Source organism: Coregonus clupeaformis, unplaced genomic scaffold (assembly GCF_020615455.1).
Source record: "Coregonus clupeaformis isolate EN_2021a unplaced genomic scaffold, ASM2061545v1 scaf0435, whole genome shotgun sequence".
NCBI classification, from domain to species: domain Eukaryota; kingdom Metazoa; phylum Chordata; class Actinopteri; order Salmoniformes; family Salmonidae; genus Coregonus; species Coregonus clupeaformis.
In genome coordinates this window covers 336,084-356,979 of record NW_025533890.1, presented here as the reverse complement: position 1 = coordinate 356,979, position 20,896 = coordinate 336,084, and the positions used below count along the sequence as shown (strand labels likewise).

At 43.4% G+C, this 20,896-nt stretch overlaps 2 pseudogenes; one reads left to right on the top strand and one right to left on the bottom strand.

Annotated features, from left to right (window-relative positions):
- Positions 1-280: 280 nt before the first annotated feature.
- LOC123484750 lies at positions 281-8,080 on the bottom strand (annotated as a pseudogene).
- Positions 8,081-12,291: 4,211 nt separating this feature from the next.
- LOC123484749 lies at positions 12,292-12,770 on the top strand (annotated as a pseudogene).
- The last annotated feature ends 8,126 nt before the right edge of the window (positions 12,771-20,896 follow it).

Below are 20,896 nucleotides of genomic sequence, written 5' to 3'. Positions count from 1 at the left end.
TGTCCCACCCGCCACGCACCATTGAAGGTAAGCTCTCATCGGCAGAGCATGATTGTCTCGAAGTGATCCCGTAACTCGTCCCTCATCTCATCAAGTGATTTGGTAACCTAACCACCACACACACACCGTTACTCACACACACACACACCAACAGGTTTCAATAAAAACTAATACTTGCAGCTTCACAATAATCATAGCCATGTGTTCATTCCTGACCACATGACCTGACCAGGAAACCTGTGAGCCCTAACAATATATATACAGTCAAGCCAAGACTAACTTGAAGCCAGGCGGCAGGTTCAGGATGAGGTAATCGTTATCCGAGCCTCCGCACCACTGCGGATGTGATCCCCTGCCACCTCCAGCCTCGAACAACAACCTATTGTGATTGTACATTATATTAAACACACATCTACAGTTAAGCTGAAGTTCACACACACCTGTTAGCCAAATACATTTAGACTCAGTTTTCTAATTCCTGACATTTTAATCCTACGTAAAAATTCCCTGTCTTTGGTCAAGTTGGGATCACTCGCTTTATTTTAGGAATGTGAATTGTCAGAATAATAGTAGAGAGAATGATTTATTTCAGATTTTATTTATTTCATCACATTCCCAGTGGGTCAGACGTTTACATACGGATCAATTAGTATTTGGTAGCATTGCCTTTAAATTGTTTAACTTGGGTCAAAACGTTTCGGGTGTAGCCTTCCACAAGCTTCCAACACAATGGTTGGTTAATTTGGCCATTCTTCCTCAATGGAGCTTGGTGTAACTGAGTAAGGTTTGTAGGCCTCACTTTCGTACGCTTCAGTTCTACCCACAAATGTTCTATAGGATTGAGGTCAGGGCTTTATTGGCCACTTCCCGTACACTGTCTGACTTTGTTGTCCTTTAGCCATTTTGCCAACAACTTTGGGAGTATGTTGAGGTCATTGCCCAATTTTGGAAGAATAAATAGCTTTAACTTCCCTGACTGATGTCTTGAGATGTTGCTTCAATATATCCACATATTTCCCATTCCTCATGATGCCATCTGGATTTTGTGAAGTGCACAGTCCCTCCTGCAGCAAAGCACACAGCATAGATGCTGGCTACCTGCAGTTAACCTCGTTGGGGATGGTGTTCTTCAGCTTGAAGCAGCACTTCTCATTTTTCCTCAAACATAACTATGGTCGATAGCCAACAACAGGTTCTATTTTTGTTTCGTCAGACCAGAGTGAGACATTGCTCCAAAATATGATCTTTGTCCCCATGTGCGTGCAAACCGTAGTCTGGCTTACGCCATTTTCCCCGGGCATTGGCTTCTTCCCTTGCTGAGCTGCCATTCAGGTTGGGTGTCGATATAGAACTTCGAATTTTACCCCCAGGGAAATGATAGATACTTTGTACCCTGTTTCCTCCAGCATCTTCACAGGGTCCTTTGTTGTTGTTCTGGGATTGATTTGCACTTTTTGCACCAAAAAATCGTTCATCTCTAGGAGATAGAACGCGTCTCCTTCCTGAGCGGTAAGGACGGCTTGGTTCCATGGTCTTTACTACTTGCGTCTAATGTTTGTAGTATAGATGCTACGTGGGTACCCTTCAGGCGTTTGAAATTGCTCCCGGGCGATGAACCAGACTTTGGCGTGGAGGTCTACCATTTTTTTTCTGAGGTCGGCTCGATTCTTTTGATTTTCGTCCATGATGTCTAAGCAAAGAGGCACTCAGTTTGAAGGTAGGCCTTGAAATACATTCACTGGTACACCTCAATTGACTAAAATGATGTCAATTAGCCACTATCAGAAGCTTCTAAAGCCATGACTATTTTCTTCGATTTTTCCGGGGGCTGTTTAAAGGCACAGTCAAGTTAGTGTATGTAAACTTCTGGACCCACTGAATTGTGATACAGTGAATTATAAGTGAAATTATAATTCACGTTGTCTGTAAACAATTGTTGGAAAAATTACTTGTGTCACGCTACAAAGTAGATGTCCTAATTGACTTGCCAAACCTATAGTTTGTTAACAAGAAATTTGTGGAGTGGATTGAAAAATGAGTTTTAATGACTCCAACCTAAGTGTATGTAAACTCCGAGCTTCCCTACAAACTGAGGGACACACACATATCTATTCCCCAGACATCTACGCTCCCATTGGTCAGAGAGAGCACAGATTATTACATATCTAGCAGGATGTCTGTATTAGACATATTTACTATTCACCCTATGGACATGTGTATTACAACATATATTACACATCTCGACCCTAATCACCTAGCCATGTTTCCGTCTCACCGTTCATGTCGTCACATTTGGAGTTGCCACGTTGGAAGCAGGAAGTCTTCATGTTGGAAGGGAGGGACGTTCGCCCACCATTTATACTCATACCCTAGTACTGGCTCTGTCCCCCAAAGGACACTCTCTCACACACTGGGACAGATACACACAACCGTCAACAACACATTTCATTTCAATATACAGCAATACACACGTGAGTGCTGTTTATGTATATACACATGTGAATATATATATAGTGTGTGTGTGTGTGTGTGTACCTGAGGTGCCGTCAGAGTGTGTTCCAGGAGGGCAGGGGAAGCAGGTGGAGTCGTTGGTGTTGTAGAAGCCAGGGTTACAGGGCGGGGCAGGCCTCTCTCCCCCTGTAGGGGGAGTGCCACAGCGCCCGTCACCATTCTCTCACAGATTCTCGGCTCCACCCACCGGTACATCACCTGCGTCTGTCACCACGGCAACCACAGCAGTTACATGACAACCATAGAGATACTACACACAGAATATGTATTATAATCTAATGTATATGACCACAGCATTCTCTCTCTAAATGTACAGTATATATGTGTCTGACTTACCTTTCCCTCGCTGCTTCGCAGGCTGTGTGGATCTGAAAGTAATCCTTCTCTGAACATGGAGGCCTCTCCTTACACTGCGACCATCCCCTCATCTGAAGGAAAGAGAGAGAGAGAGAGAGAGTGGATATTTTACCTGGCCTCTACTGATACATTTCAATGTGTCTGTGTCTAGTACATACGTGAGTACTGTGTGTCGGGGCAGGGGCGTACAGGAGGTGGAACTCCCTTGTTAGACGATGTGTTTCTGGGGGCAGGGCTGGCAGGGAGGAGGAGCCAGGGGCGGAGCTGAACCAGCCTGGTCGGCATGGGAAACACTCAGAGGTGTAGGCAACACCTAGACACATGAATTCACTGAGGATGTCGTTTCGCCTGTCGTCTCACACTGTGGTCTCATTTGAGCTTCCGCTAGAGCTAAGAATGGTGAGTTCTGGAGTGGGTAAGAAACTGCGATATTACACTGCCTTGACCAACCACATTACAGATGCATGCAGAATGTGAGCGCGAATATAGGTGAGTGTGAAGGTAGGGGAGAGTAGCAGTACGGGTGGTCTTTACCCTCAATGTGGACGTTCCTGGAGCAGCACTGGTTTAACCATCTTCCCTCCGACCAGGATCCCCTGTCGTTCTCCAGTACAGTATGTTAGTGCCAGACTTCAGATTCACCTGAGTCACATGTCACACAATATGTTGCCCACACAGATTATGTTACACACATCACACACACCAATCATATAACACACACGTATCACACACACTGCCTTCCTACTCACCGTGTGTGTGTCCCACTCTCCGTTGGTGGTGAGTTTGATCCACTTCTGATCGTCTGTCTGGGCCATCTCCTGACACTGCTCATTCTGGACCTGAACATGTCACCATGGTAACCACTCAGAATATTGCATCACATGATTATCTCGCTTCCAATCAGCAGCTGATTCTCCTCACTTGCCCACATCTATTGACGTAAAACCCATTGATGTACAAAAAATATATTAATGTACAATTAAAGTCTTCCCTGCTACGGCAAAACAGCCCACTTTTCATCTCTACGTCAACCAGCTAAAAAATGGGTAATAAATGAACTGATATAAACTTGCCCCCAGCAAGGAGGAGAAAGTCAGACTCACGTAGAACTCAAAGAAGATATTGTTGTCAGGGTGCACTGGTAGCTGAAGGAGACGGAGCCCTGCTTTCTCCAGATGCACAGCGTACACCAGAGACACTGTGCACTCATCACGACTAGACTCCAGATACACACCCTCGGTGTCCACAATGAGCTACAGTACACAGAGAGAAAGAGAATACAGCACTATTGCGAGTTTGTGTGTGACTGTATGTGTAGGACAGGTGTGTGTAGTATATGTGTGTGTGTTTTGGGTTTTACTATCGTTGTGGGGACAAACATTTTCACCACAGGGGAAAAAGGCTATTTTAGGCTTAGGGTTACAATTAGGGTTAGGGTTAGAATTGGGTTATGGTTTAGGTTAAGGGTTGGAGATTAGAGTTAGGGTTAGAGGTTAAGGTTAGGGTTATGGAAAATAGGGTTTTGAATGGGAATAAACGGTTTGGTCCCCAAAGGATAGTAAAACAGATGTGTGTTTTACCTATTACAGGCCTGACTCTCCTCTCCACTGGGTCCTGGGTCCATGTAGGTGGCCAGGCTGGTGGTGAAGCCGGCAGGGATAGTGTCCCATTAGTCGAAACGCACCCCACTGCCCAGCGAATAGGAGCCGGCCACACGGCGTACATTGGCTGAGCAGACATCTCTAGGGAACTCTCCCGCTGCGACGAGAACACAGACAGACAGGGAGAGGGAGAGGAGGGTCACACATACACGTCACAGACATATTCACACCTAGACAGTATACATACTCTCTCTGTCTCATGTACGTATGCTGCTATCTTGAACAGGTCTCTAGAAAAATAGATTTTTATCTAAATGAGGCAAACCTGAATAAATAAAGGTGAAATAAAATGTGAATGAAAGCATGCACACACACACTACTCACAGCAGTCTGTTCCTCTGGTGGGAGTAGGCAGGCCTGAGCAGGTGCCCAGATTGTGGGGGATGGCCACCCTCCATCGAGACCCTGTACTGTCACACTCTGTATACTCCCATAGTAGTAGTCTGTCTGGAACATACACAAACATCCAGTAGTCATATTAGAGCATGATACACACATTCACTTAGATACACATTCACAGTCACACACACATGTCCCACTTGATAAAACATAATCTAAGACACTCCTAAATCTGCAGTGACAGAACAGGTTGCAAGGATATCCTTTTTAGTGACATCTCCTTGTCACTTTTTTGTCAATGTGCCAGAACACCAATTCACTCATCATATGCAGTTGTTTTTCAAGACAGAATGCACCAAATTAATCTAATAAGCTGCATAGGCATAATAAACAGCCAACATCAAGTATTATGGAAAGCCAGTGGTAGCGCAGGTTGTCATCAGTGAGGCTTGGCAGATAAGCAAAACAAATCAGACGGAAAGAAAAGAAAGCAGCATTTATAACTGACAGAAAGGCACCATCATGGTCTCTGAGCAGCTCTGATGACAGAAAGGCACCATCATGGTCTCTGAGCAGCTCTGATGACAGAGGCACCATCATGGTCTCTGAGCAGCTCTGATGACAGAGGCACCATCATGGTCTCTGAGCAGCTCTGATGACAGAGTCACCATCATGGTCTCTGAGCAGCTCTGATGACAGAGTCACCATCATGGTCTCTGAGCAGCCTCTGATGACAGAGTCACCGTCACCTGGTCTCTGAGCAGCGCTCTGATGACAGAGTCTACCATCATGGTCTCTGAGCAGCTCTGATGACAGAGGCACCATCATGGTCTCTGGAGCAGCTCTGATGACAGAGTCACCATCATGGTCTCTGAGCAGCTCCTGATGACAGAGTCACCGTCCATGGTCTCTGAGCAGCTCTGATGACAGAGTCAGAGACTGGTGTCTGCTCTGCTGTATGTTAAGTTAATACTCTGTGTTATTACCCTAATCTTTTGTCTCAGCCATGTGCTTTGTTCTTCTGTTTGTTTACTACTAAGTAGTAAGCAGTTTGAACAGGTCACGTCAGGTCAATGACATTACAACTTCTACCTGAAAAACCAGTTCTTCCACACAACCAAACGTGTGTGTGTGAGAGAGAGAGAAAGTGAGAGAAAGGGAGAGAGAGCAAGAGAGAGAAAGGGAGAGAGGGAGGATCCCCACAGAGAAAAGGCATAAGGAGACTGGATGGTCATCTTGTTTTGGAGGCCATGTTGGTTTGTCTCTAAGCAATCTATATGCAGCCAGTCATGCAACACTTCACTTCCACCACCATGTTGCTCTCCATCCCCATCCTCCCAAACCTACTGTTCACCCAGCATTGCCATGGCAATCAATCAGGACCACCGACAAACAGCTCACTGCCACCCAAATAATTATTGCAGCCAAAGTGGGTGAGTGTGTGTGTGTGTTTGTATATACTGACTGTATGTGGTTCTGTTAATGCCAAATGTGTGTGTGTTTGAGAGAAAGAGACAGCAAGAAAGCGAGAGAACGAGAGAGAGAGAGAGAGAGTTTAAGGCTGTGTGTGGAGTATAGATAAGCCTGAGCTCTTTTGTACAGATCATTATCGCTCTCAAGCTCTAACAAGTATTGTTCCTGCCATTTCCACACAAATATTGGGGACATGGGCACACACATGCACGCAAACACATGCATAACAAACTCTCAACAGGTGAGGCCATATATCAGCTAGATGAAAGTTAGCTATAGAAACCCCTTAGTTCCCATGCACCATGGCAACCCCTTTCAAGTGGAGTGCACCTGCACCTGTTTCCCCTGAGGCAACTGGAGTCTGGGGAGGGGCTGATGAGTAAATATTGGTACTGTGGTGAATATGGGGCTTGTGCAGTGGAATTGGAGGTAGATAAAAGGCTGTTGAGGTTAATGTGCATCCTTTGTCTCCTGGTGACTCATCATGGTCACCATGGATACAGAGTTGACTATGTGCCACAAGAAGAGATATTTAGTGCCAGTGTGACATATCCATCATCCATGAATCCATCAGTGTGTGTGTAGATCTGGCAGTGTAAGGGGACACACTCTGGGACACAAATCTGACAGCACTCAATCATTTTCAGATCAAATAATATGGAGAAGGCTGGGATATGGAGGGCTTCCAGGCAGCTGTTTTCCTTAGAGAGCTGATATGATAGCCATAATAGATTAATGTAACCGGATAATGTAGTGCCAGGGCCCTTGCTGTTCAACTGTCAGTCCCTCCCTCTGTTTTCCCTCTTACTCAGGTAATATGTACTCCCGCACATCGACGGGAGGCAGCATGAATGAGGATGGATGCCAAGTGATCCGCTCAGTGCGTCGTCATCATATTATGGAGCCTTATATTTTGTCAACATGCTTAGGACTTAAGCCGATAGAATAATAGGCGACCAACACATTTTAAATCCCACCACTAACAAAGAAGGCCTCCATAACATTGTCTATCTCCACGCCATTCCACGCCAATTGGCATTTTATAACAATGATTGGCAGAAGGTTGTAGCCTATAATCCCTCTGGTTATGTTTATTCTTGACCCATATGATAACGTTCTGTAACATAACTGATGAATATGGTTGGGACATAGCCTAGTATAAGATGATTACACATAGTGCGTTCAGGGCACCTTGCTTCAATGTCATGGCTTGCTTATTTATTGTAATGAAATAACAGTGTTATAAATAACAGTGCGACAGCCACTGCCGCTTGTGTCGAGCTGCGCGCACTTACCTCATTGCACGAGCGCAGGTCACTGCTCGCCGACACCCATTGCCGAGCGGTGATGATGAATAAAAAACTATTAAGAAAACGGATCCCGCGCGACTGTCCCCTCATCCTCGCTTCGTTTTAAGACAGTCCGTTTAAGGCTTCGGATGAAGACCAAACGCAATGACTGTGCGTGATTTTGGTTATGGTGCCTTGTCCTTATGCATGCGCGCGCTTCTCTCCACCCACTCCGTTACGCTGAGCTCAGATCCATCAGCCTGTCACAGGCACGCGGCCGTCGTCACTCTGCAAGCGCACGGGTTTAAGACAGATAATTGACAGCAAGAACAATGTGTTTTGTTAGTAGGTCCACCATCTGTGTATAGACCTATTACCAACAGTGGTAACTGTTAAAATATATTACCGTTTGTTTCCATAAATGATTAGGCGAACGTTAAAAAATCTTACAGCAGCCCAATAACATGGAATGGGGTGAATGGCGGTCAAAATGGAGGGGCTAAATAGGCAGACAGATGGGTCACGCATTGGGTCAAGCAGCAGACCCTGGCACCACACACCACTCTAAATTAAGCACCAGGAAGTTACTGAGCTGCTAACTTATCAGCTAACAACCACACTAAACCAGTTGTAGGCCTACCTTGATTCTCAAGAGGAGTTGTGCCACATGCAAGATGAGACATCAATGAAGTAGAATACAAATGACTGGTGAAATACCAGGCATTATTTTTAATTAACTGCAACTCTTTCAACTATTGTCTTTTTTCACAACTGCAACCAGTTTAGCAGCAAAACATTAACAACACAGATATACTGACATAGTAAAATAAATGAAAGTGTGTAAAAAATATATAAAGGATATTTCGTGCTGAAACCCTTACATAAAGACCAATGGTATTGACTACGTTTATGGTTAAAATCCTCTTATTTTATTATTTTATATGTGATAAGGCCACACAGAGGGCTAGATATAATTACAGACGCCTGTGATAATCTGAAGTACCGAAAGGGCCACTGCCAGTAAACTTCGAAAGTTACCAGCAATATACCCTCTCTTTCGCAACCCCTAACCAGGATACATTTAGGCAGTTTCGCCCTGGAGACATGTATGCCATAGAAATACAATTTGCCTATGATATGGTACATGGGAGGGAGGTGCCAGATGGGTGTCTGTAGAGGTGCAGCAAGTCACAGTTCCGGGGCAGTGTCTACAACGTATGGACACCTGACAGTCCAGCTCACAGGTCCAATATAGGGTAGACCCGTTGCAGGGGTGGAAATTCTGCTGTTAGTGCCAGTCTGAAGTAGTGGGCTCTGCTATAGTGTCATGTCATCACCCATCCCCCCTCCTATCAACACATTCACACACACACACACACACACACCAGCTGCCTGCCCCTATACATGGCCATCCGCATTCTTGTAGAGCGCTATCAGCCATTATCTAGACTTGTACTCCCTCAATGAGTGTTTTTTCCATGGAGCAGAAGGGTGAAGAATGCAGAAAGACTCTGTTTTAACTCTCCCCAAAACCTGCTGTTGCACTAACAGATGCCCCTGAGAAAGAGAAAATGAGAGCGGCAAAATTGTAATGCCAAACAAAAGTATCAGATTCAGCTTCCTACTACTCTACTGTTAAATTGTGATTAAAACATCTACTTCATTGGTACTCCAAAAAGGCCTACTCAGCAAAATTACAAAACAGTTACATATTTCATCACTGGGTGGCAGTAATGCACCATGCTTGCCTGCAGTCCATATAGCCATTATGCTAACAGTAAAATACTGTATCATACATCAAACCCCAATAAACATGTCCCTGTTGGGTAGGCTCAGGCTGAGCCCCGTGTAACTCAGTTAGTAGAGCATGGCGCTTAGCAACGCCAGGGTTGTGGGTTCGTTTCCCACGGGGGCCAGTATAGAAAAATGTATGCACTCACTAACTCGACTTAAGTCGAAACTCTGGATAAGAGCGTCTGCTAAATGACTAAAAATAAAAATGTAGATGAGCTGAACTGTGTCGGGTCCCAACAGAGGCTATACACTACAATGTCTTACTTCATTGCAAGTGTATGTTGTTGATAGTTGGAAACTGTTGGTTTTCAATTGTGGGTTAATTATTATCTTATATTTTAGATGTGCTGTTAGCTTAATAAGAAAGCATTAATGATTAAACATAATAGGTTTGTGCTAGTACTGATAGACTGTTTAATATAACAAGCTGCTTGATTAATGTGGGAACTGTTAGGGGGTGGCTAATAAACTTGCTGATTCCACACAACACACACACTGCTCTTTGTTAAACCGCTCAAGGACATGTGTTCTGCTACAAAGATGTCTGAGGTTACTGACTCGAAACAAGTTGTGGAGATAACAAGTAATGCCTGGCAACAGTGAAGCGCCAAGGGGCTGGACCAGCCTGTGCGCCAGCGATAGGCTGAGGTAAGTCCTACCGCTCCAGTCTCTCCTGATAGGCCTGCTTGGAGCAGGAACTATCTCTGTCAAGTATTTAAAGAAGAACTTATAACAATGGCTTAGTTCTCTACTCCCTCGTGGTTTTCAGTGACCGTATATCTGAACATCATATTTACCATTGAAGTGTTTTGCATTAATTAAAATACTAGTCTATTTTAGAAACGTGTATTGACCTCTTTTTGTTCCATTACCAGATTTGAATTGACGCAATAACACATATACCTGGTTCCCTGAATATTTGGTGAAGAAAAATTATAGAGCATGTTGTATTATGGGTGGCTAGTACCCGTCGAGTGCAAGTGCCAGCTGGTGGCAGCAATACATCTTGTGCCAATCTGCATGCATTGTCTTTACACGAAGAAACGTGGTTTCCGGTTAGCAAAAGTACGCAACCCACAGGATCAAAACAGGAAAGATGCTGGCCCACCTCAAAGGCCAACTGCAGCTTTCTGCAGATTATCTCACAATGCAAAGGAAAGTGTGTTATCAATATATATCCAAAATGGCCACATGGTACAGCACAGCAAAACATGTTCTTTGGATCTATCCCGAGATAATACCAGCTGTTTTTGAAAATAATGGCTAACGTTAACAGCTAGATTTCCAGTTACTTCTTAGCCTTTTGCTAACTATCTAGCACACTCATAACTGATTTGAAATTAACCCAGGCATCATCCAGACGTATGGATTAACATTGCCATATATAGGCCTGGTTACTGCGGTGCGACTGGAGTTGCAACCACCCTGCGCCTGAGAAATGTTAACTGTGACAGGCCGTCGTAACAGATCGAGGCCGGAGGATCAGTCAACAAACCCGATCACTTGACAACACTAGCTAGCTAACCCAACCATAAACATGTCATCTGAACAAATAATCATCAATTGTTATGATACAAACGTAACTCAACAAAAGCAAGTTGATAGAAAAATGCGGCTACTTCCGTGCACTGTACAGCTCTGGGATGCGCGAGTCCAGAGAGGATTCAATTGCAACTGCAGAAGCTGAGTGTGCCAGGGCTCGAGCTGGTCCTGGAGTTTATCAACACCTCAGAGTGAAAGTAGTCAACGAGACCCTGAAGACCTGATTAACTCTTCTTTTTGCAAGTCACCTCTATCCTAAAAACTCCTTTCGTCTGAAATTCGACAAGAAATTGTGTGTAACTCTACAGCCTATCTGAGGTATATGAACTCATGATCTACGCAACGCTTGTCTCAGATACATGAGCTGTCACTACCACCCGATGCTGCGGAGACCAGGTTCAGCACACCTGCTGCCCTGCGCAACCAGGTTAATGCGTATGAAAGGCCGGCCACTCTGGTGGCTATTGACTCTTCACCTGTCTGGCTCTGACCTACCAACCGCGAGCCCTGGTCCATGCTGAGGTATGGGCAAGTGGAGCAAGCGCTGGAAACCCGCTCGCTAACAACCTGCCCTCTGACATGGTCAATGTGAAGAATACGGCTCAGCACGTGTTGACAACTACCCGTTCATTATGGTGGGTACAGAATGACCAGCCAAGAGATCTCAGCTGCACACTGCACGCCCCTGTGAGAATGAATGAACCAGTAGCCCCCTGAACCAGAAGAGGTCAGTACAGGTCAGCTATATGAATAGACCTCTATGCAGTCTGTCCCTGTCTTGAGCTCCAATACTACTGCAATGTTGGAGCTAAACACAAGCATTTCACTACACCTGCAATAACATCTGCTAAATGTGTGTATGTGACCAATAAAATTTGATTTGATTTGAATATCCAGTCTGTTCCATGTCTTGATCTTTACTGCTTTGATGCTAGCCAGCAACTACGCAAATACTATGTCTCCGTTCTGTAATGTTATTGTATATCGTCTGCTCCTCCTGGTCCAACTTCAAGCTGCTGGCTGATGCCAGGGAAGCTGTATGCAGTGGGAGGCCAGTGTCAGGGCATTGTGGAGTGCTACCAGCCCTGAGCAGGACTGGTGGACCTGTGTTCGTCACTGCTGACCCCTGGCAGAGTTCTCTGCCTGCGAGTGCCAGGGCATGATCTGCGTCATGGGAAGGATACACTACAGAAGGTTCGTGGGGATGATTTTAATTCCCAGCAGACGAAAATTTTCTAAAATTCCAATGTAGACAGACATAGACATAAAAACTGTAGGCTACACAAATAGTGCTTGTCCATTTACAAATATCAACTGCTTTTAAAATGATTGTAACAAATGCTGTTATTGTTTCTCTCTTATCTGAACGAATACCATTTCGCTATTGCCCCTCCTCTGACAGTTGGACAGTGTTCGCTCCTGCTCCACCCGTCTGCGTAAGCAGCAGATGCTCTCCCGGTGGAAGATACCATCAGGATACACCCCTGAGCTGGAGCCAGTCTGGGCGGCGGGCCAGCCAACGGAGGACATGCTGAGTTCTTACAACGTGACCACGGGAGTGGCTCCACCTGAAGGACAGCACCTCCAAGTCGGGCCTGAACCTCACGTGCACGCTGCACAACGGCCACGTCTATATAATGTCGCGTGGCGTCAGCCTGCCCACCAGCCCAGGCACCGCGTCTTCCTCAAGTACAACATCTTCTCAGACGCCTGGGAGCTGACCTTCCCCGCGCTGGGCCAAATATTCTTCTCTGCTCCCCTCCTATCACCCCAACGTTCTATGAGCGTTGTGGATGAGATGTAGGATGTTTAGTTGATGCCAGTGTTAGTACAGTCCAAACTACGTCATATGCCACAAGGGGCTTGTTTGTTCGTGCAGGGCCACATAGTTTCCATGAAGAGAAGTGGTAACGGTAGAGCAGTAGATAGCTGTCATAGGATACAGTATGGCCGTCTCTGTTGGTGGGGCAAAATATAGAACGACACAGCTTGTTACATTATTTAAACCTTAAAGTAGCTACAAGCACAGGCAAAGCAACAGTCATGCGTTGTGGGTCAATGTCTAAGTTAGCATAACCGCATTATTATACTAGCAAATCCATTTTTGGATTCTTTGATTAGAAGTAGACTTGCAAATTAAAATATAGATTTGCAAAAATCTTCATCTTAGTGTTCACTACAAACCTTAAACGCTAATGCAAATTAGTAATACATTTAATACATGTCATATTGATATTGAAGAAGTTTGTAGCCAAGACATGGCTTTGGTTTTACCTGCGGTTTTGCAATGGGCGATTGAAAACTTAAATATAATGCTAAGCTGATGCCGACCACCATTAATAACTAAACAAATGTCTGTCTCTTTAGCATTGAGAAGAAAAATGGTAGAATCATGAATGGAAGGGGACTGATGAAGTGGTGTAATTCATTGACTGGATTTAACTTATGAACATTGTTTAGAAAACAAATGCTAAGCTCAGCAACAGGACAGTTCAATGAAATGAATAAGAAGCGATGCCTTCTCCCTCACCTGGGGGATTTTGTACAGATAAAAGAGTTAATTGTAAGTACCCCAAACTGTTGTTTTCCTTTTCACTGTTGAATTATCAGGAAAGGGCTTTCATTAAGTGCGTTAAGAAAAAATTGATGAAAGGCGATGAGAAATTAGTTTAGTTTAAAAGGTAGACTCGCGATATGGCGTAGATGCAGAAAGTAAACAGCATAGTGGTTCAATTTTCACAACTAAGAGCGTTGAGCGTGAGGCTCAAGTTCTCAGCTGTTTTGATCCTGGCACCACCACGCTGTGAACAGTGAAGTAAACCCATGCACATGCTCAGATACTGTGTGTGACTGTTTGAGAGCGAAGTGTTGCATCTCACTCATCTCAATATCTCCAGTGCTGCTTGTTGGCAATGTAATTTTGCTGAGTCTACCTTTAATTAAAGGTGATTACAAACCTTTACTGTGGCGATAGCTTGTGTAGATACAGTCTTTCTGCTGATAATACAACTATGTTGTTTTGCTTCTAAAATGTGTTGGAGTTTGTTTAATGTACTGTATATTGTTTTTGTCACCCCTGGTTATGTTCAGCAGATACCTTGGACTTTGACTTAAAAATAATAAAGAAAATTTCAGAGGGAGTAGGTGTCGTTCTGTTTGTTGTAAAAACATTAAAACCATACATTCAGTGAATGTCCTTTTTGAAAGTAGGATGCTATGCCTTTTCATCTCTGCAAGTGAAGCTACATACAGTTGAAATTAGGAAGTTTGCATACACTTAGGTTGGAGTCATTAAAACTTGTTTTTCAACCACTCCATAAATTTCTTGTTAACAAACTATGGTTTGGCAATTCGGTTAGACATCTACTTTGTGCATACACAAGTAATTTTCCAACAATTGTTTACAGACAGATTATTTCACTTCTAATTCACTGTATCACAATTCCAGTGGGTCAAGTTTACATACACTAAGTTACTGTGCCTTTAAACAGCTTGGAAAATTCCAGAAAATTAATGTCATGGCTTTATAAGCTTCTGATAGGAATATCCCCCAGGCAACTAGGTGAAAAATCTGCCGATGTGCCTTTGAGCAAGGCGCTTAACCTAATTGCTCCACTGTAAGTCGCTCTGGATGAAGCGTCTGCTAAATAAACTAAAATGTAAATGTAAGTTACTGTCCTTTAAACAGCTTGGAAAATTCATGGCTTTTAGGAGCTTCTGATAGGCTAATTGACATCATTTGAGTCAATTGGAGGTGTACTTACTGTGGATGTATTTCAAGCATACCTTCCAAACAGTGCCTCTTTGCTTGACATCATGGGAAAATGAAAACAAATCAGCCCAAACCTCAAAAAAAAATATTAGACCTCCAGGAGTCTGGTTCATCATGGAGCAATTTCCAAATGCCTGAAGGTACCATGTTCATCTATACATTCTTAGTATAAACACCATGGGATCACACAGCCATCATACCGCTCAGGAAGGAGGCAGCGTTCTGTCTCCTAGAGATGAATGTACTTTGGTGCGAAAAGTGCAAATCAATCCCAAACAACAGCAAAGGACCTTGAAGATGCTGGACAACAGAGTACAAAAGTATCTATATCCACAGTAAAAGCAGGTCCTATATCGACATAGCAGTGAAAACGCTCAGCAAAAAAAGCCACTGCTCCAAAACCACCATAAAAGAAAGCCAGACTATGGTTTGCAATTGCACATGGGACAAAATCATACTTTTTTGAGAAATATCCTCTGGTCTGATAAACAAAAACTAAACTGTTTAGCCATAATAACCATCAATATCTTTGGAGAAAAAGGGGGATGCTTGCGCCGGAACACCATCCCAACCATGAAGCACGGGGGTGGCGGCATCGTGTTGTGGGGTCTTTCATGGAAAAGGAGGGACTAATGTACTTCGCAAAATAGATGACATCAAGAGAAGGGAATATTATGTGGATATATTGAAGCAACATCTCAAGACATCAGTCAGGAATTTCAAGCGGTCGCAAATGGGTCTTCCAAATGGACAATGACCCCAACATACTTCCAGTTGTGGCAAATGGCTTAACACTGACAACGAGTCAAGGTATTGGAGTGGCCTAATCCTAAAAGCCCTGACCTCAATCCTATGTGGGGAAATGTGTGGACAGAACTGAAAAAGCGTGTACCGAGCAAGGAGGCCTACAAACCTGATCCACTCTAGTTACACCAGCTTTGTCAGGGAGGGAATGGGTCAAAAAATTCACCAACTTATTGTGGGAAGTTTGTGGAAGGCTACCAGAAACGTTTTGTATTAGTTAAACAATTTAAAGGCAATGCTACCAAATACTTATTGAGTGTATGTAAACTTCTGACCCACTGGGAAATGTGGAGGAGAAAATAAATAAAAGCTGGAAGTTAAATCTCTCTCTACAATTATTCTGACATTTCACATTCTTGAAAATAAAGTGGTGATCCTAACTGACCTAAGACAGCACATTTTACTAGTTAAATGTCAGAAATTTTGAAAAAACTGAGTTTAAATGTATTTGGCTAAGGTGTGTATATAAACTTCCGACTTAAACTGTAAAATACTTTGAATCATATCTAAAACTTTCATAGTCTGGCCATAATAAGGCCTTAAAGATAATTAAGATTTCTTTCTTCCCGTCTTTGGTTTTTAGTCCCTCGCTTCTGTACATCCCGGTACTTTGTCCTCTCTTTTCATTGTAGGGGGCCCTAACAGCCTTTCTTCCAAAATCGATTCCCTTTTTTTCCCCTTTGTAGGCGGAACTATGTCCTCTATTCCTAAATTATTCCTCTCTTCACATTCGTAGGCGGAACTAAGTGTCCTCTCTGTCTAAATTATTCATCTCTTCCTGTAGACGGAACTAGCATCCTCTCTTTCTAAACTATTCCCCTTGTCCCATTTGTCGTCCAAACTAGTGACCTCTCTTACGAAACTATTCCCCTCTTCCCTTTTGGAAGGCGGGACTAGTTCCTCTCTTTCTAAACTATTCTCCAATCCTTTTGGAGGCGGGACTAGCTTCCTTTCTTCCTGAAGGATCATTTGCACTTGAGGATGGTCCACATCGATAGAGAAGACAAACTGCTCGTAAGCAGTGTAATCATGATAATTACACCTTCCCAGTATATCAGCTGCATCGTCAGTCTGTCTGATTGGGGAGAAAAGCCCTTATAAACTCCAGGCCTCCGTAGTTCACAGAGGTCCACTCCTTCCCTGGGAAGTCTGGCACAAAGGAACGGTCACAGAGTAACCAGTCAGTAATCCTGCTGCTCCATCCCCCTGAGAGCCATGGAGCTGGGTCCTCGGAAGAGAGCATCTTGGGTCAGGGGAATAGTGGAATGTTCCAGAGAGACTCTGTCCAATGTCTGCCTTCTGGGATCCAGGGTTGGTGTGGGTCTTAACGGCTGTAGTCCAGGGGTAGAGGGTCTGTCTGTAGGGGAGGTGGGCAAGGGGGAGGAGACCAGGATGGCGGAAGGCCTGTGAGACGGTAGTGGAGGTATGGGATGCTGGAGGGCCACACCTGCAGGTTCTGCTGTGTCAGAGGCTTCTCCGCTGTGTTGGTCAGACGCACAGTCACTGTTATGTTTCCTTCAAGAAAACTGCCCAATCATGAGACAAAGAATGGAACTATGAATAGTTTGAAATAACTCGTTCAAAAAAAAAAATATAAATTGGTGGCTATTTCAAATTGTACATTTTCAAAATATATTTCACACCTAAATTGGAGCAAGATCGTCTTCTCAAGTAGAATGTCCACTTCATGAGATATTTCTCTGCATAGGGCTGAACCACCTCTCCATGTCTTGCAGTGAATCAACACTTTGCTTATTTGAATGAAAACAACATTTCTAGACTCTTAGTTATGACGTCTCTGTGGAAACAATCATTTGGAGATCATTCTGAATTCTATTGGGAATGCCCCCCACATTGATAGGGAATTCTAAAATAGTGGCCATTTGAAAAATCTGAAATTCGTCTTCTTCCTTTGAGATACTTTACCTTTACTAAACACATCAATTTAGATTACCTTTATCTTAAACTAGATAGACAAAACTAGCCTGGCTCTGAGATTTGTTTGTGCTTTTGTCATTTTAGACAATTCCCAGAGGAGTTGGCAAGAGAGCAGAAACAGATGGAATTTAGCCCAGGATAAAATAAAACCATTTTAGAACTCGAGCATGCAAATTGCAAGGCATGAGAGTGCGTACATCTTCAACGAAAACCCATTGAACAATCTGGAACCAGGGTTGTTCAAAAGATCACCAGAGAAGGTATCAAAGTATATCCCTGTCTGAGTTTTCACGGATTTTCAATACAGTCCATTTTCAATCAATCGGCCTTGGGAAGTCCAAACAGTCCTACTCAATAAAAACCAGTAAAACAGGTTAATTGGATATGTGAAAACAATATTTTTCCTGTGCAGGGAGAGCATCCTCTGTAGCTCAATTGGTAGAGCATGGCGCTTGTACGCAAGAGTAGTGGGTTGATCCCGGGACCACGCATATGTAAAAATATATGCACACATGACTGTAAGTCGCTTTGGATAAAAGCGTCTACTAAATGGGCATATTATTTTTTAGGACATTATACTCTATTTTGACGATATAAATGTTGAGTACATGTACATGTATGTAACATGAGTACAAAGCCTTGCAAAAGTATTCATCCTCCTTTGGCGTTTTCCTATTCCTTGTTGCATTACAACCTGTCACAATTTAAATTGATTTTATTCTGGATTTCATTAATGGACATAAGGCAAATAGTCCAAATTGGTGAAGTGGAATGAAGAAACCCTAAAAATCAATTTTAATTCCAGGTTGTAAGGCAACAAAATAGGACAAATGCCAAGTAAAGAATACTTTCGCAAGCCTCTGTACATTTACATGTATTGAGTAGGCTACATTCATTCTTGCAGCACCAGATAAAATGTTGTTTATGACTTAAACAGCTGGAAACCAGAGGTAACTGGATTTGATTTACCAATGTCCAGGTACTATAAAGCAATGAGTTGCAAAATATATATTATCATTTTATTGATACATCAAGGTTCGCTCATTGAGGGATTGATTTGGTTCCCTGTTGACAATTGGTGATGAGGTTATATATAGATGAGGGGGTTTTCTTGTGGATATCATGCTGGAGCCTGTTCATTTATTATTGGAGCTTAGATTGAGTGGAGATCAATGCTGGTGCAACCACATCAATCACACCCACACCAACTCCGCATACACACAATACAGACAGCAATCCAGATACCTGTAATCACAGATACACCAATCACAGACACTTCACCGTAGCATAGGTGCCGGAAACCACTGAAAACCCAGGGGAACTAAAAATGACAACTGATTGGAACTCAGCAAAATACACATACAGTTGAAGTGGGAAGTTTACAAAACTTAGGTTGGAGTCATTAAAACTTGTTTTTCAACCACTCCCACAAATTTCTTGTTAACAAACTATAGTTTTGGAAAGTCGGTTAGGACATCTACATTTTGGTGCATGCCACAAGTATTTTTCCAACAATTGTTTACATAGACAGATTATTCTCACTTATAATTCACTATCACCCACAATACCAGTGATTCAGAAGTTTACATACACTAAGTGAAGAGCCGGCAGGTAACTTAGTGGTTAAGATCATTGTGCCAAAGTAACCGAAAGTTCGCTGGTTCAATCCCCGAGCCGAACTAGGTGAAAAATCTGCCGAGTGTCCTTTGAGCAAGGCGCTTAACCCTAATTGTCCTGTAAGCCAGCTCTGGATAAGAAGCGTCTGCTGGGAATGACTAAAATTAAATGTAAGTTGACTGTGCCTTTAAACAGCTTGTCCTATGGCTTTAGGAGCTTCTGATAGGCTAATTGACATCATTTGAGTCAATTGGAGGTGTACCTGTGGATGTATTTCAAGGCCTACCTAGACTCGTCTTTGATTGACATCATGGGAAAATAAAAGAAATCAGCCAAGACCTCAGAAAAGTGCATTGTAGACCTCCACAAGTCTGGTTAATCCTTGGGAGCAATTTCCAAACGCCTGAAGGTACCTAACGTTCATCTGTACAAACAATAGTACGCGGTATAAACACCATGGGACCACGCAACTGTCATTACCGCTCAGGGAGGAGACGCTGTTCTGTCTCCTAGATTTGAACGTACTGGGGTGTCGAAAAATGCAAATCAATCCCTTGAGAACAACAGCAAGGACCTTGTGAAGATGCTGGAGGTAAGACAGGGACAAAAGTATCTAGATCCACAGTAAACGAGTCCTAGGTATCGAAGGCATAACCTGAAAGGCCGCTCTAGCAAGGAAGAAGACACTGCTCCGAAACCGCCACAAAAAAAGACAGACCTTCTGGTTTGCAACTGCACATGGGGACCAAATCGTACCTTCTTTTCGGAGAGAAATGTCCTCTGGTCTGATGTGGGAAACAAAAATAGGAATGTTTGGCCATATGATGACCATCGTTATGTTTGGAGGAAAAAGGGGGGATGCTTGCAAGCCGAAGAACACCATCCCGAACCATGAAGCACAGAGTGGCAGCATCATCTGTGGGAGGTGCTTTGCTGGCAGGAGTGTACTGGTGCACTCTCTACAAAAATAGATCACACTGCTGAGGATGGAAGATGATGTGGATATATTGAAGCAACATCCAAGACATCAGTCAGGAAGTTAAAGTTGGTCGAAAAAAATGGTCTTCCAAATGGACAATGACTCGCTACTTCAAGTTGTTAAAAGGCAAAATGGCCTAAGGACAACACAAGTCAAGGTATTGGATGGCCATCACAAAGTCCTGACCTCAATCCTAGTGTAGGAAAATGTGTGGGCAGAACTAGAAAGGAAACGTGCAAGGAGGACTACAAACCTGACTCCAGTTAGCACCAGCTCTGTCAGGAGGAATGGGCCAAAAATTCACCCAACGTATTGTGGGCTTTGGAAGGCTACCCTGTTTGACCAAAGTTAAACAATTTAAAGGCAATGCTACCTAAATACTAATTGGAGTGTATAAACTTCTGACCCACTGGGAAATGTGATGAAAAAAACTGAAAAGCTGAAATAAATCATTCTCTCTACTATTATTCCTGACATTTCACTTGCCTTAAAAATAAAGTGGTGATCCTAACAATCTAACTTTACTAGGATTAATGTGAGGAATTGTGAAAAACTAAGTTTAATGTTATTTGGCTAGGTGTATGTAAACTTCCGACTTAAACTGTAAAATACTTTGAATCATATCTAAACGTTCATAGTCTGGGCCATATTAAGGCCTTAAGGATAATTAGTTATCTTTCTTCCCCGTCTTTTTTTGTCCTGCTTCTTAAGCATCCCGGTACTTCCTATCCTCTCTTTTCTTTTGTAGGGGAAACTAATGCGCCTTTCTTCCAAAACGATTCCCTTTTTCCCCTTTGTAGGCAGAACTTGCCTCTATTCC